The sequence below is a fragment of the Callorhinus ursinus genome, unplaced genomic scaffold (genome assembly GCF_003265705.2).
Source record: "Callorhinus ursinus isolate GAN/ISIS: 27379988/994484 unplaced genomic scaffold, GSC_fseal_2.0 scaffold5, whole genome shotgun sequence".
Taxonomy (NCBI): domain Eukaryota; kingdom Metazoa; phylum Chordata; class Mammalia; order Carnivora; family Otariidae; genus Callorhinus; species Callorhinus ursinus.
In genome coordinates this window covers 81,622,443-81,634,935 of record NW_027397067.1, presented here as the reverse complement: position 1 = coordinate 81,634,935, position 12,493 = coordinate 81,622,443, and the positions used below count along the sequence as shown (strand labels likewise).

Here is a 12,493-nt window from a genome sequence, read left to right as displayed (position 1 = left end):
GTGGGGGGAGGACATCTCCGGCCCCTACAATGTCTGTAGGGGGCTCTGAGTGTCATGAAGGGAAGGGGGACACACTGGGGTGTCTCTCCTCAACCTACCTGGGTCTATGTGTGGCTGTAGGGGTCACATCTGGGGCTCCCAAAGACCCCTGCCAATATCTGTATGTGTTGGGGACACAACGGGAACGCCTTCTCCAGCCTGCCCTGGGTCTGTGCATGTGATGGGGAGGGGATGCCTTCCCCAGCCCAGCCTGCTAGCCTGGCCAGGCTGCGTGTGTAGACTGGGGGGGGGGGGGAGGTGAGCAGCGCCAAGGAGCCTCTACCACGTCCAGGGTCGCCCCCTCCTCAGCCCGCCCGGTGCGGGCGCTCAGAGACCTGCCGGATTCCGTGGCTGCCGCTGGAGGAGGCAGGGGGCTCGTTGGGGGGGGGGGGCCCACCCCCCCCAGCCCCGGGCCCAAACCCCGGAGCTGCGAAGCCCCAAACGGCGAAGTTAGGAAGTCCGGGCGCCCGCCCCTCCCCCGACCCCCTCCCACCCTCGCTGCGCCCCTCTCGCCGCGCCCCCAGCCCCCAGTTCCCAGCCAGAGCCTTCCTTACCTTCCCCAGCAGCGGCGGCCCCGCCGGCGAAGACTTGATCCGGCGAGTTGCAAATCCCCAGGAGCGCCCCGCGTCGCCGGCGGCCGAGCTGGGCGCCCGACCCCGGGGGGGGGGGCTCCTCCTGCCGCCGCCGCCCCCGGCCCGCTCCAGGCCTAGCCGGACGCACCCCGGGGTGCCCCCGCCGGCACACGCAGGCCCCCTCCCCTCCCCCCGCCTGCTGGAGCCCCCCAGGCGCCGGGGGGTCCGGATGCCCGGGCTGCAGGCGATGCGGGGCGCGCGGGCCGGGGCCCGGCCAGGACGCGGCGCGGCCGCCTGTGCTCCCGGCTCGCCGGCTCCGCGCTCGCTCCGCCGGGGCCGCCGCCAACGCCGCGCCCGCCGCCGCCGCCTGCGCTCGCCGCTCCCTCTCCGGCCGCCGCCGCTCCGCTCCTCTCGCCTGCCCCGCTCTTCTCGCCTTTTTTCCCCTTCCTGAGGGGGGGGCGAGCCGAGCTGAGCCGGGGGCGGGGCGGCGAGGGGAGGAGGAGGAGGAGGCCGAGGACGGGGAGAAGGAGGAGGAGAGAGGCGAGCTGCTTCCCCCCACCGGGCTGCCGGCGCTCCCCAATCGCTCGCTCTCTGAAACTGGATCCCGAATCGGGAGCCAGAGACTGCATTACGGATTACATCAGGCTTTATAGAGCTTCCAGATCACACATTAGAGGGGAGCGCGAGCGGGGGGCGGGGTGTGGGGGAGGGGAGAGAGATAAGGGTAAGGGGGGGTACGGATAAAATGCACACACACGGGCGCACACCAAGGAAAGCCCTGCTCCTGCCCCATGCAGCAGGAAAGCCAAGAGTTGGGTCCCTGCTCTCTGTGTCTTCCAGGAGCCGAGGAGTGGCTGCCCACTGGCTGGTTGGTGGGTGGATGAATGGATGGGTGGATGGATGGATGGATGGATGAATGGATGCGTGGACGGATGTGTGGATGGATGGATGGATGCGTGGATAGATGGGTGGATGGATGGGTGGATGGATGGATGGATGGATGAATGGATGCGTGGATGGATGTGTGGATGGATGGATGGGTGGATGGATGGATGGGTGGATGTGTGGATGGATGGGTGGATGGGTGAATGGATGGATGGATGGATGGGTGGATGGATGGGTGGATGTGTGGATGGGTGGGTGGGTGAAGGGATGGATGAATGGGTGGGTGGATGGGTGGATGGACAGAGGACAGATGGATGGAGGGAAGGAAGTTATAGGGGTTGTACATAGAGAGTAGAGGCACATGGAAGGAAGGGTGAGGCAGGTGGTCTAGAGGAAGGAGGTGTGCCAGAGGATAGGTGGATGGATCTGAAGTCAGAGAGGTGGGTGGGATGTTGAATGGAAGAACGGAAGGTGGACGGATGGATGGAGGAAAGAGGCTGGTGAGGACGGACAGGATATAGATGGTGCATAAACAGAAGAACGGCATGTGAGCAGAGGGCTGAGGAGATGGTGGCCTGTGGGGGGGCGTGGACTGTGTGGACAGGCGGATGAAAGAAGTGAGTTATGATCAGGGGATAGAGTCAGAGGCATAGACGCTGGACCCCACCCAAGAGGATCGGAGGGGGTGGGGGAGGGCCGCCTTGTACTGTCCAGGTTGGGTTTGTCCAGTCTTTTCTTGGGGGGACTCCTAAGAAATGCTGAGGGAGGGGCTTAGGAGAGGAGCCAAAAGGAGACGGGTTTGAAAGTAGAGGTGTAGCCCACATCACCCTGTGGGGCTGTCCTCACTCGTCCCTCTCTGTTCCCATCCCCCATCCATCCTCCTTTGACTTCGTGACGGTGGGGACATCCCAATTCCATATTTGGATTTTGTTTTCCATAAACTGATGGCGACAGCCCCTTTAGCTGCTTTATCTCCCTTCATAAAGTGTCCATGATCCCTCTTCTCCTGAGACCTTTAGCCAGATACCCACAGGGGGCCTCTCTAGAATGAAATCCAGAGTCTTGGAGGAATGACCTCAGGGAAATTACTTCAGGGTTCTTCTCTACTAGGATGCCGCTGCCTCCTGGCTCCTTGCTCCTTTTGCACAACTTGTGGTCCACTCTGAATGCAAGATCCTCTTTGGCTCTGCCTGAATACCCAATACATTGCACACTTATCACCATAACAGTCCACTTACACTTCCGCTGTTCAAGCCCAACATCTGGTCCAACTGTCCGCTTTTCTCAGCAGACGCAGCAGGAGACTCTATCCAGGTATCATCACTGTCACCATCACACATCAGTGCAGTCCTCGTCACCATCCACCCCTGCGCTATTCTCCTCGTGATCGTCACCGTAGCCCCCACTCAGGGCCCTGATATCCCCATCGCAGCCAACACCATCACTGGTCACTGTCAGCACCCCCACCACAAGCACTGGCCCCAGGGGGTGGCGGGGGGGGGAACTTAAGTCAGCCTGGCACCTGGCTCACTGCTCATCTCAGCAGATGGAGCTCTGTCCAAACCAGACCCTCTCACAAGGCCGGTGTGGGGCCTAAAGCTCTAGGGGCGTCCTGAGACAGTGCGGCCAGGGGAGACAAAGACCATGAGGTGGGGAGGGCCCTCCCCAGGACAACCTTCAGGCACCCTTAATGTTCCCTTCCCTCCTGAGGGATAGCACCTTCTTCCCCAAGTCTCTGAACTGAGAGAAGAGATGGAGGTGGTGCTGGGGTGGGGCTGCCTCCAAGGCCCCCCAGCTGCACCTGCCCACCCTTCCCACCGCAGAGTCCACCACCGGGTCCTTCCCGCAGCTGCCTGGCCTTGCTGTTCTCCCGCACCAGCAGCCTGTGGCCACCAGGGGGCCTCTGATATTCGGCGGCGAGGCAGCGCCAGGGTGCGGGCTGCTCTGAGTCAGGATTTCAGCGGCTGCTTTCCCACCAGCCCTTCTCCCTGCTGCTGGGGGAGGGGGCAGCCACCCCCACTCCTGGGCTCTGGGTCAGGGCTTGGGGTTCCCAGGGCGAGGCGGTGTCCCCTCGGATTGGGGCTTCTCAGCAGGGCCAGGCCTTCCCCCTCCCTATGTGGGGACTCCTTGCTTCCTTCCCCAACCTGCCCCTTTTAGAAAATTGACCCTTTGTCCCAGTTCCTGATCCAGAATCCAGATAGTTCCCCCACGTGGAGGCAGAGAGGACCCGGGCCCCCTCATGCTCCTCCCCAAGGAGGAAGAGTCAGCTTGGCGCCTGAAGATCAGATGTAGTAATTCCTCCTGTTGCCCCCTCTTCCGTGCCACCCCCCCCACCTCAGCTAATGACCTGAAATAAAGAGACTCGCCTTTACTGGGCTGCAGCCTCAGTTTCCCTGTTAGTGCAGGAGTATCTTGACTGAATGGTTTTGAAGGTTTCTTATGGCCCAAACACTCCCAGATTCTAGACCTCTGAACCCATGGCCACTTTTCCAGAGATTTGCTACCAATTTATATCCGGCAACTTCTCCACCTTGACCTTTGACCCTTACCACTCACACCCAAAACTGGAGTCCTGGCCACAGCTTGAAAAAACCCAGGATGGGCTTAGTATGGCAGGCTGAAATTGATGGTCCTCTGCTGGGCCAACCTTATCCAGCGGGAAACCATGTTCTAGAACCTCCTCATACAGCCCTAGAGGGAGTATGACACTTAGTGCATTAAAGCCCTATTAATGCATTAAACATCTCTAATCTCAGCCATTGAATCAGCTGTGACTTCTAAATGACTTTGAACTCATTGATCACTGACCCTGGTCACACACTGAACACTGACCAAAATCACATACTGAGCCCTGACCCTGGTCACCCTCTGAACCCTGACCCCGGTCACACACTGAGCCCTGATCCTGGTCACATACTAAGCCCTGAACCTCGTCACACTCTGAGCCCTGACCCTGGTCACACCTGACCCCTGATCCTGGGCACACACTGAGCACTGATCCTGGTCACACACTGAACCCTGACCTTGATCACAAAGTGAGCCCTTCCCTGGTCACAAAGTAAGCCTTGATCTTGGTCACACTCTGAGCTCTGACCCTGATTATACTCTGGACCCTGACCCTAGTCACATTCTGAGCCCTGATCCTGGTCACACACTGAAACCTGACCCTGGTCACGCTCTGAGCCTTGACCCTGGTCACATTCTGAGCCCTGATCCTGGTTATAGTCTGAGCCCTGATCCCGGGTCACATACTGAGCCCTGACCCTGGTTACACTCTGAGCGTGACCCTGGTCACACACTGAACCCTGACCTTGGTCACACTCTGAGCCCTGATCCTGGTCACACTCTGAACCCTGATCCTGGGCACACACTGAGCACTGATCCTGGTCACACACTGAACCCTGACCTTGATCACAAAGTGAGCCCTTCCCTGGTCACAAAGTGAGCCTTGATCTTGGTCACACTCTGAGCTCTGACCCTGATTATACTCTGGACCCTGACCCTAGTCACATTCTGAGCCCTGATCCTGGTCACACACTGAACCCTGACCCTGGTCACGCTCTGAGCCTTGATCCTGGTCATAGTCTGAGCCCTGATCCTGGGTCACTCTCTGAGCCCTGATCCTGGTCACACACTGAGCATGACCCTGGTCACACACTGAGCCCTGACCCTGGTCACACACTGAACCCTGACCTTGGTCATACTCTGAGCCCTGATCCTGGTCACGCTCTGAGCCCTAATCCTGGTCACACTCTGAACCCTGACCTTGATCACAAAGTGAGCCCTTCCTTGGTCACAAAGTGAGCCTTGATCTTGGTCACACTCTGAGCCCTGATCCTGGTCACACTCTGGACCTTGACCCCAGTCACACTCTGAGCCCTGATCCTGGTCACACACTGAGCCCTGACCCCGGTCACACTCTGGACCCTGACCCTGGTGACATGCTGAGCCTGTTTCCGTGGCAGGCTCTTTGGTTGCTCAGCTGGGCATAAACTCTAAGGCATCCCTGAGGGACGGCAAACAGGAATGTTCCAGGGGCTAGGGAGACCCCAGGGCAGAGCAGCAGAAACACACCTTAAAGTCCTATTTCCAAGCATTTTCACATAGGACTGTCCAATTCTCAGAGTGAGAAGCGAGGGCTTGGTTAAGGGGGTTATTTGAGGTCATGTTGGGAGTTGGGGTTGTCTAGAACCAATGGTCTCCCCTCCCTGCCTTAAGGGACAGAGGTGCAGTGAGGGCACTTAGCATCAGGGAACCTTTCCCAGGGTCTTCAGAGGTCACTGGGTGCAGGGGAGGAGGGGACAGCACAGGATTTCCAGCCCAGGGCAGCCCGGGGTCCTCTCCAACTCTTCATTGAACTTTGCAGGCACGAGGCAGAAGGGTGAGGGGTGGGGGCTGAGTGTGGGGAGTAATTAGCTGATTCACATGCACGATAATTAATTGTGGATGCAACAAGCCGCAATTAGCCTCCCAGTCAGGACAGAGGGAGCTTGCAGTGCCATTCAGCAGAAACGAGGCCCCGCCTGGTGCCCTCAGGCACCCCCACCCCTTCCCACCTGCAGCTCAGCCCTCCATCCTTCCCAGAACAGCTCGGGGGAGAGGATGGTAAGGGAAGAGGCTCCCGGTTCCTCTGGGAAGCTCTCACCTCCCTGTCAGCAGGCAAGGCCCAGTCCAGGCACATGACAGACACTGCTGGAGGCCCTCACTGGTCCCTCTGCCCCCAGGCCCCTCCTCCTGCCTGGGCCTGGAGGAGGACAGTGAGCAGACCCTCCACTAAGGAAAGACTCTGCATCGGGGCCAGCACAGAGCTGGGATGACGGGCAATCATCCTGCGGGGCCTGGGCTGATGTGCAGCCAGTTCAGATTCTGTGACATTCCACGGTCTTCTGCACCCGCCTAGGCCAGGTCTGGACGCACAAGTGATTTGGGTGGGAGGCTCCCCCCAGGCAGGGCTCCGGGGCCTGAAGGTACAGAGAGACCTGTCATACTCGGCTCAAGCAAACAGCCCCCCCCCCCCACCCCACGTGGTTCCAGGCCCTGCCACAGAGCGCGGGGCTGCTCAGCACCTCTCCCTTCCCCGCACGGGGGGGCTCCGGGTGAGAGCGGGGCATCCTCCAGGCCGGTTGACGCCGTCGCTGCAGCCAGACTCAACAGGGTTGTACCCTGACTGCCCCGTTTGCTAGCTGTGTGACCACAGGCGAGTCACCCACCCCTCTGTGCCTGCTCCATCTGTGAACTGGGGGTGATGATAGTGCCCACTCATGTGGTCTTTGTCAGGATTAAACCACGAAACGGCTTCACCCAGCCTGATGCAGATGGTGAATACCAGGGAAAGTGTGCCCCATTCTCTTTTTCTTTGGTGCCAAACGTCCTGGCCTGGGCCCAGCTCCGGCCCCCCTCCTCCTCCCCTGCACTGACTCAGCCCAGCCCACAGGACGGAACCCCCTTCTTCCAGCCCCTCTGGGTCAGCAGGCATGACTGCTGCCCAGGGCATCATCCCGCTTCTGGCCACAGTGCCCTGCCTCGCCCCACTCCAGTCCCACAGAAGGAGTTTCCAGGGACCCACTGTGTACACCCTCAGCACAGCCGTTGGCCCTTGGCAGGGTGGGAACACAGGAGAGGGGCTCCCCTCATAATCCTGGGGGTTAGAGCCCCTGCCCCTTGGGAGTTCCTCCTACACCTGACCTGAAGCCCTCTGTCTAGAGCCTTGTCCCGGGCCCTGTGTCCGACCATCTGTGTGAGGCCCCAGAGAAGTCCAGGACTGCCTGACACAGCAGTCCTCACCTCACAGATTTGAGGGCTCACTTGGGCCTGCAAATACTAAGGTCCCTTCAACGAGGCACTGTGCTTGCTCCCATGGATGGTGTCAGAGCCCTGGGGGCATCGGGGCATGGGCACTCAGAGGGGAGACATGCTTCCTGAGAGTTGGCCCCACAGGCTGGGAGAGAGGCAACACACAGGGCATAGGAGAGGAGAGAAGGGTTGGGGGCAGCGGGGAAGTGGCCAGTCCCCTTTGCTGAGCTCACCCGTGTGGCCACAGCTGCCCTTGTCTGGGCTGGGCAGCCTTATTTCTCTGTGTTCCACAGGAAAGGCTCAGAGAGGTGAAGGCTCCGGCCAAGGCCACACAGCGAGTCCCCATCGGCCTGGACCCAGGGCAGGCTGCAGGGGGCTGAGGACACTCAGGACCAAGTGCTTTACAGTGTGTCCGCACCCAGCCCCAGGGAAGCCTGTCCAGGCCGCAGACAAGGGGCCTGGCTGCGGGGACCCCGGCCTCTCCCTGCACAAGGCCGGACGCCAGATGTCCCCCTGGCCGTGGTGCTGACGCTGAGTCCTCAGCCTTCTCCTGAGGAGCGGGGCAGGGCGCCGTGGGCAAGCCTCGACCAGCCCAGTGGCCCTGTGCACCCCTTGGGCACTGCTCGCCTGCCCCTGTCCTCCCTGGGGAGGAGGCGGCTGGGGAGTTTTAGGCTATTTTCAACCACTGGTTCTCACAACTCTCAGTGAGAACCAGGCGCAAATGGCGGGTTTTCCTAACACCTTGGCCGGGGGTGGGGGGGGTGGGAGGGACGGCGGGCAAAGGAAATGCAGGTCAGGGAGAGGCTGGAGCACCAGCCACGCAACCAGCCCCTGCGGCTGCCACTGCTGCACTGTGGGTCCCCTGGGGCAGGAGGCCAGCCAGGGAAGCCCTGGGACCGCTGAGTCCCCTGCAAATCCTGAAGCCTGGTAATCATCCTCCTGCACTTGCTCGGCAGCTATACTGGAGGAAGAGACTCTGTCCCCTGCCCCCATCGGCCCTCGGGGCAGTGACCAGAGGCCACAGGCATGGCGCCGTTCCACAGCCGGAAAAACTGCAGCTCACAGAGCGGAGGTGACTTGCCCGAGGCCACGTGGCCAGCAGCGAGGACTGCCCCTACAGCCTTCACTCTGACCAGCGTGGGCCCCGGGTCAAAGACTTGTCCTTTAAAGGGGGTCTTTGAGACCGACAGGTGGAAAGGGAAGGAGAGGGAGTGGCTCCAGGCCAGGAACCGCCCTGGACCCTTCCTGAGCACTGTTTCCAGTCCTCACAGCATCCTGCCTGAGCCCTGGCCTGGTCATGAGATGGCCCAGATCCCCTCATCACAGACTGAGCCCAGGTCTTGGCCCCGTGCTGATCCTGATTCCTGATCACAGACTGGGCGCTGACTCTGAGCACATACTGATCTCTTATCACTGGCTGAGCCCTGATCCTGGGCATACACTGTACACTGATCCATAATCACAGACTGAGTTCTGACCCTCTAACATCCTGGTCATTTCCTGAGGATTAGCATCACCCACAGTCATTGGACCCATTTTCCTCAAGCCCCTCTTGTGCGCCTGGGGCCCTGCCCACACCAGGCCCAACCCTTTCCCCCCAGCCCTGGTTCCCCAAGCAGAGGCTGGGTGGACTTTAGGGCCTGAGCACACAGCTGCCCCTCCAGGCCCTCTCTCTGGGCTTAGCCAGCCCAGGGAATGCAGGATACCAAGGGAGCTCTGGGAAACATTCAGTGGTGGGAGATTAAGCATTTAATAAATAGTGCAGTGAAAATCAGAACAATCAGAGGGATCAGGGAGCCAACAGGAGTGGAGGTTGAAGGCAGCCATGCAGGCTCTGCACTCCATCGGCCACACTCAGCATACAGCAGGCTCCGAGAGGTGTGGACAGTGCGTGGGCCCCCTTGCTCCTCTTGGGGGCTGGCCAAGGTCTCCCTCACCTAACCTTGGTGCCCACCCAGCCCCCCCAACTAAGATGGCATACTCCCACATACTCACAGCTCACAAGGACCCCAGACATGACCTGGGCCTCTGCATGTATCCGCCCCATACCTCAGCCCCAAAGTCTCATACCCATGGCCCTACTGGGTGGTCTCACTGTCTCCAGCTATCACTGGTGGTGTGTCTATCTGAGCACCCCAGGACACAGTCCGGGCCAGGAGGTGGGTGGACAGACATACTGATCCTGATTCCTGATTGCAGACTGAGCCCTGACTCTGAGCACAAAGAGCAGTAGATACACAACTCCACAGCAGGGTTTCTCAAAGGGTGGCCTTGGGCACCTGGGGGTCCATGGGGTTGACACCCTGGGGATGGGTCTTGGCGTCCTCAGAGCCCAGAAATCTGAAAGCCACCTGGGGGAAAATGGGGGCTGAGCCTAGGTCAGAAGCCCGACTCCCACTGTGTGCCCTGAGTCTCCCAGGCCATCTCCACCAGGCTGGAAGTCATCTCTCCCTGTCCCCTGTCTGCCCTGTCCCAGCAGGGCCTCAGCCCAGGCCGTCCTGCGTGGTGGACGGGCCCCCTTGAGGTATTCACAACGCCGACACCGACATGCCCCACTGTATGCAGGCAACACCCCCGTCAGGTGCCCTCACTTCCCAGCGCCCCTCCCTGAGCTGTGGCATGTGGCTGGTTCCAGCCGATGGAGTCCTGGCCATGGGGCTGGGCCCTTGGAGGCCCCCAACTTCTCCATACTTCCCCATGCTTGATAAAGATGACAACCGGCAAGATCTGGGGCTGGTGGGCCACAGATGGAGGGGCCTGGGTCCCAGGGGACTGTGTGATGGTGACTTTCCTGCCACCAATCTGTGGTGCCGCTTGTCACAGCAGCCTGGGCTCACCCAGTGGACACAGAAGCCTGAGGAGGGGAAGGAGGCCAGGGGCAGGTGCATGGGGGAGCAGGCAGGAGGAGGAGCGAGGGTGCACGTGTGAGTGTGTGTGTGTGTGTGTGTGTGTGTGTGTGTGGACGTGAGCATGGGCCACAGGACTTGCACGAGCCTCAGGGAGGGGACGGAGCCCACACCCCCCACCCCCCGCCATCCCTCCCTCACACTCACAGAGCAGACACTCGGCCCTAATGTCGGGTTCCAGCAAGAACACAGGCCCTGCTGGCTGCCTCAGGACAGTGGGCTCCTCCCAAGCAGATTAACATTGTTCAAAAGGAGAGCGAGGTAGGATTTGATGCAGATCCCACCAGAGGTGCCTGTGGGTTGGCTTCGCTCCCCCTGCATGGGACACTAGGGTTTCCAAGGCATTAGGATCTCTCTTGGCAGCCCAGCACATGGACAGCCCTGGCCCAGGGCTGGTGAGAGCCGCCTCCATGGGCCTCCCTCACCCACAGGCAGAGTTGGGGCTCCTCAGTCTGGCTAGGGTTATCACCACGGTGACCAGGGGAGCCCTACCTGGGGCTCAGGTGATGGCGTGGGGCCAGCTCTGTCTTCTTTTCCTCCAGTGCCAGCCACAGTGGGCAGGGCGCCGGAGTGGAGGTCAGGGCCTGGGCCTGGGGCATACGCACCCAAGTACCGCAGCAGGACTCGGGGCTGGTGGCCGACTTGTAGGGGGCACGGGGACCCTGGCATCCATCTGTCTGCAGGATGAGCCCCTGGGGTACAGTCCACCCGCCCACCTGCAGGAGGCGCCCTCTGCCTTGGGGAGGGGCAAAAACAATCGTGGGATCTGACCACGTGGGCCAGGCCCCTCCTCACCTGGGCCTCAGTATTTCTGCAGCTTCAAGGAGAGTTGGATCAAGTATCAGGGCTGTTAAGGTGGACTCTGGCCTCCTGCCGCCTGACCTCCACTGGCTGAGACCCTCCTGAAGGCAGGCATGACCTGCGGCTGTCCTGGGCGGCAAGGCCTTAAGTGGCTCTCCATTTCCTGCCAAAGAAGCCCCAAACCAAGCCAGGTCCGAGGCCTCTCCCGGTCCCCTGGTCCCCCCGGCTGTCCCTCCTGCCTCATCCTGCGCATTTCCCTGTCCACCCCTCCTGCCCTGCCCCTCCCTGTCTGAGCCAGGCTCTTGCTTGCTCCCCTGAGTCCCTTCCCAATATGTCCTCCATCCGGGGCGCCCTCTGCCTTTGGACCATGTCACCCTCGGGGAGGACTCCTGCCTTTCCCCAAGTAAGGGTGACTCGCTGCCTCAGTGTCCTCACGTCCTCCCGCACCCCGAATCACGGTCGCGGGGTGCGGGGACAGTGGGGTGGAACGCGGGGGTCACCTTCTGTTTGTCTCTGTCCCCGAAGCCCAGCTGCCCTGGAGGGAGACCGAATCCAGGGCCTGCGCAGGTGCCCAGGGAGAGCTGGAGGAAGGGAGGAGAGGAGGGGGCGGCCTGGACACACAGGGGACAGACGCCGGCATGGGAGACAATGAAGGGAAGCCTGCACCTCTGTACTGACGTGTCGCTGCTTTGTGGGACCGAGACTTCGCGAGAACGGCGGCCAGAGAGTTCTCAGGGCAGTGCTGGCCTCTCTGAGCCTTCCCTCCTCCGCCTCCCACAGCCTCGCGCCTCGTCCACATTCTGAACAGAGGCAGGAGGCAGCCCATCCCACAGCAGGCTGGGGTCTCCAAAAGGAGCGGAGGCAGTCCTGTGTTCATTTGTGTGTTGTTTGCATTCCAGTCAAAGGTGGAAGCAATCTTGCAGCTCCTGGGGTTGGTTTCTGGGACTGTGGTGCTCCCAAGACCAGGCAGTATGTGTTGCTGGGAGGGGGCTGAGCGGGGAGCATGACTGGGGCTGGACTCTACATGGTGATAATAATGCATCACATTTGCTCAGCACTTTGAAATTTACATGACACCTTCAAATATCTCCAGTTATTTCACTGTCAAAACAACATCGAGAAGTAGAGAGGTCGGGGAGCGTAATTTCTTTCTTAAAAGTGGGGAAACTGAGGCTCAGAGATAGCAAGTCCATTGTGCTAGGTCATATGACAAGCAAGTAACCTCGTAAGGACCTGAGACCTGCCAATCCTTGCTGCTCTCCTTCACCACCTCCTGCCCCCACATGACTTATATAGTCCTCTGCTCAGAACCTAATGAGGGAAGATGGTGGTGATGGTGGTGGTGGTGGTGGAGGTGGTGAGGGTGGTGGTGATGGTGGTGGTGGTGGTGGTGATGATGGTGGTGGTGGTGGTGGTGGAGGTGGTGGTGGTGGATAATGGTGATGGTGGTGGTGATGGTGGTGGTGGTGGTGATGGTGGTGATGGTGGTGGTGGTGG

The 12,493-nt window shown here is 60.5% G+C and overlaps 1 protein-coding gene across 1 annotated transcript in view; it reads right to left on the bottom strand.

Moving 5' to 3' along the window:
* The window catches only part of ADGRB1 (adhesion G protein-coupled receptor B1), a 79,996-nt gene extending 79,242 nt beyond the window's left edge, over positions 1-754 (bottom strand). Inside the window, exon 1 of the mRNA XM_073892677.1 lies at positions 594-754. The gene's annotated coding sequence lies outside the window, so the exon portion shown is untranslated. The remainder of the gene's footprint in view (positions 1-593) is intronic.
* Positions 755-12,493: the final 11,739 nt, after the last annotated feature.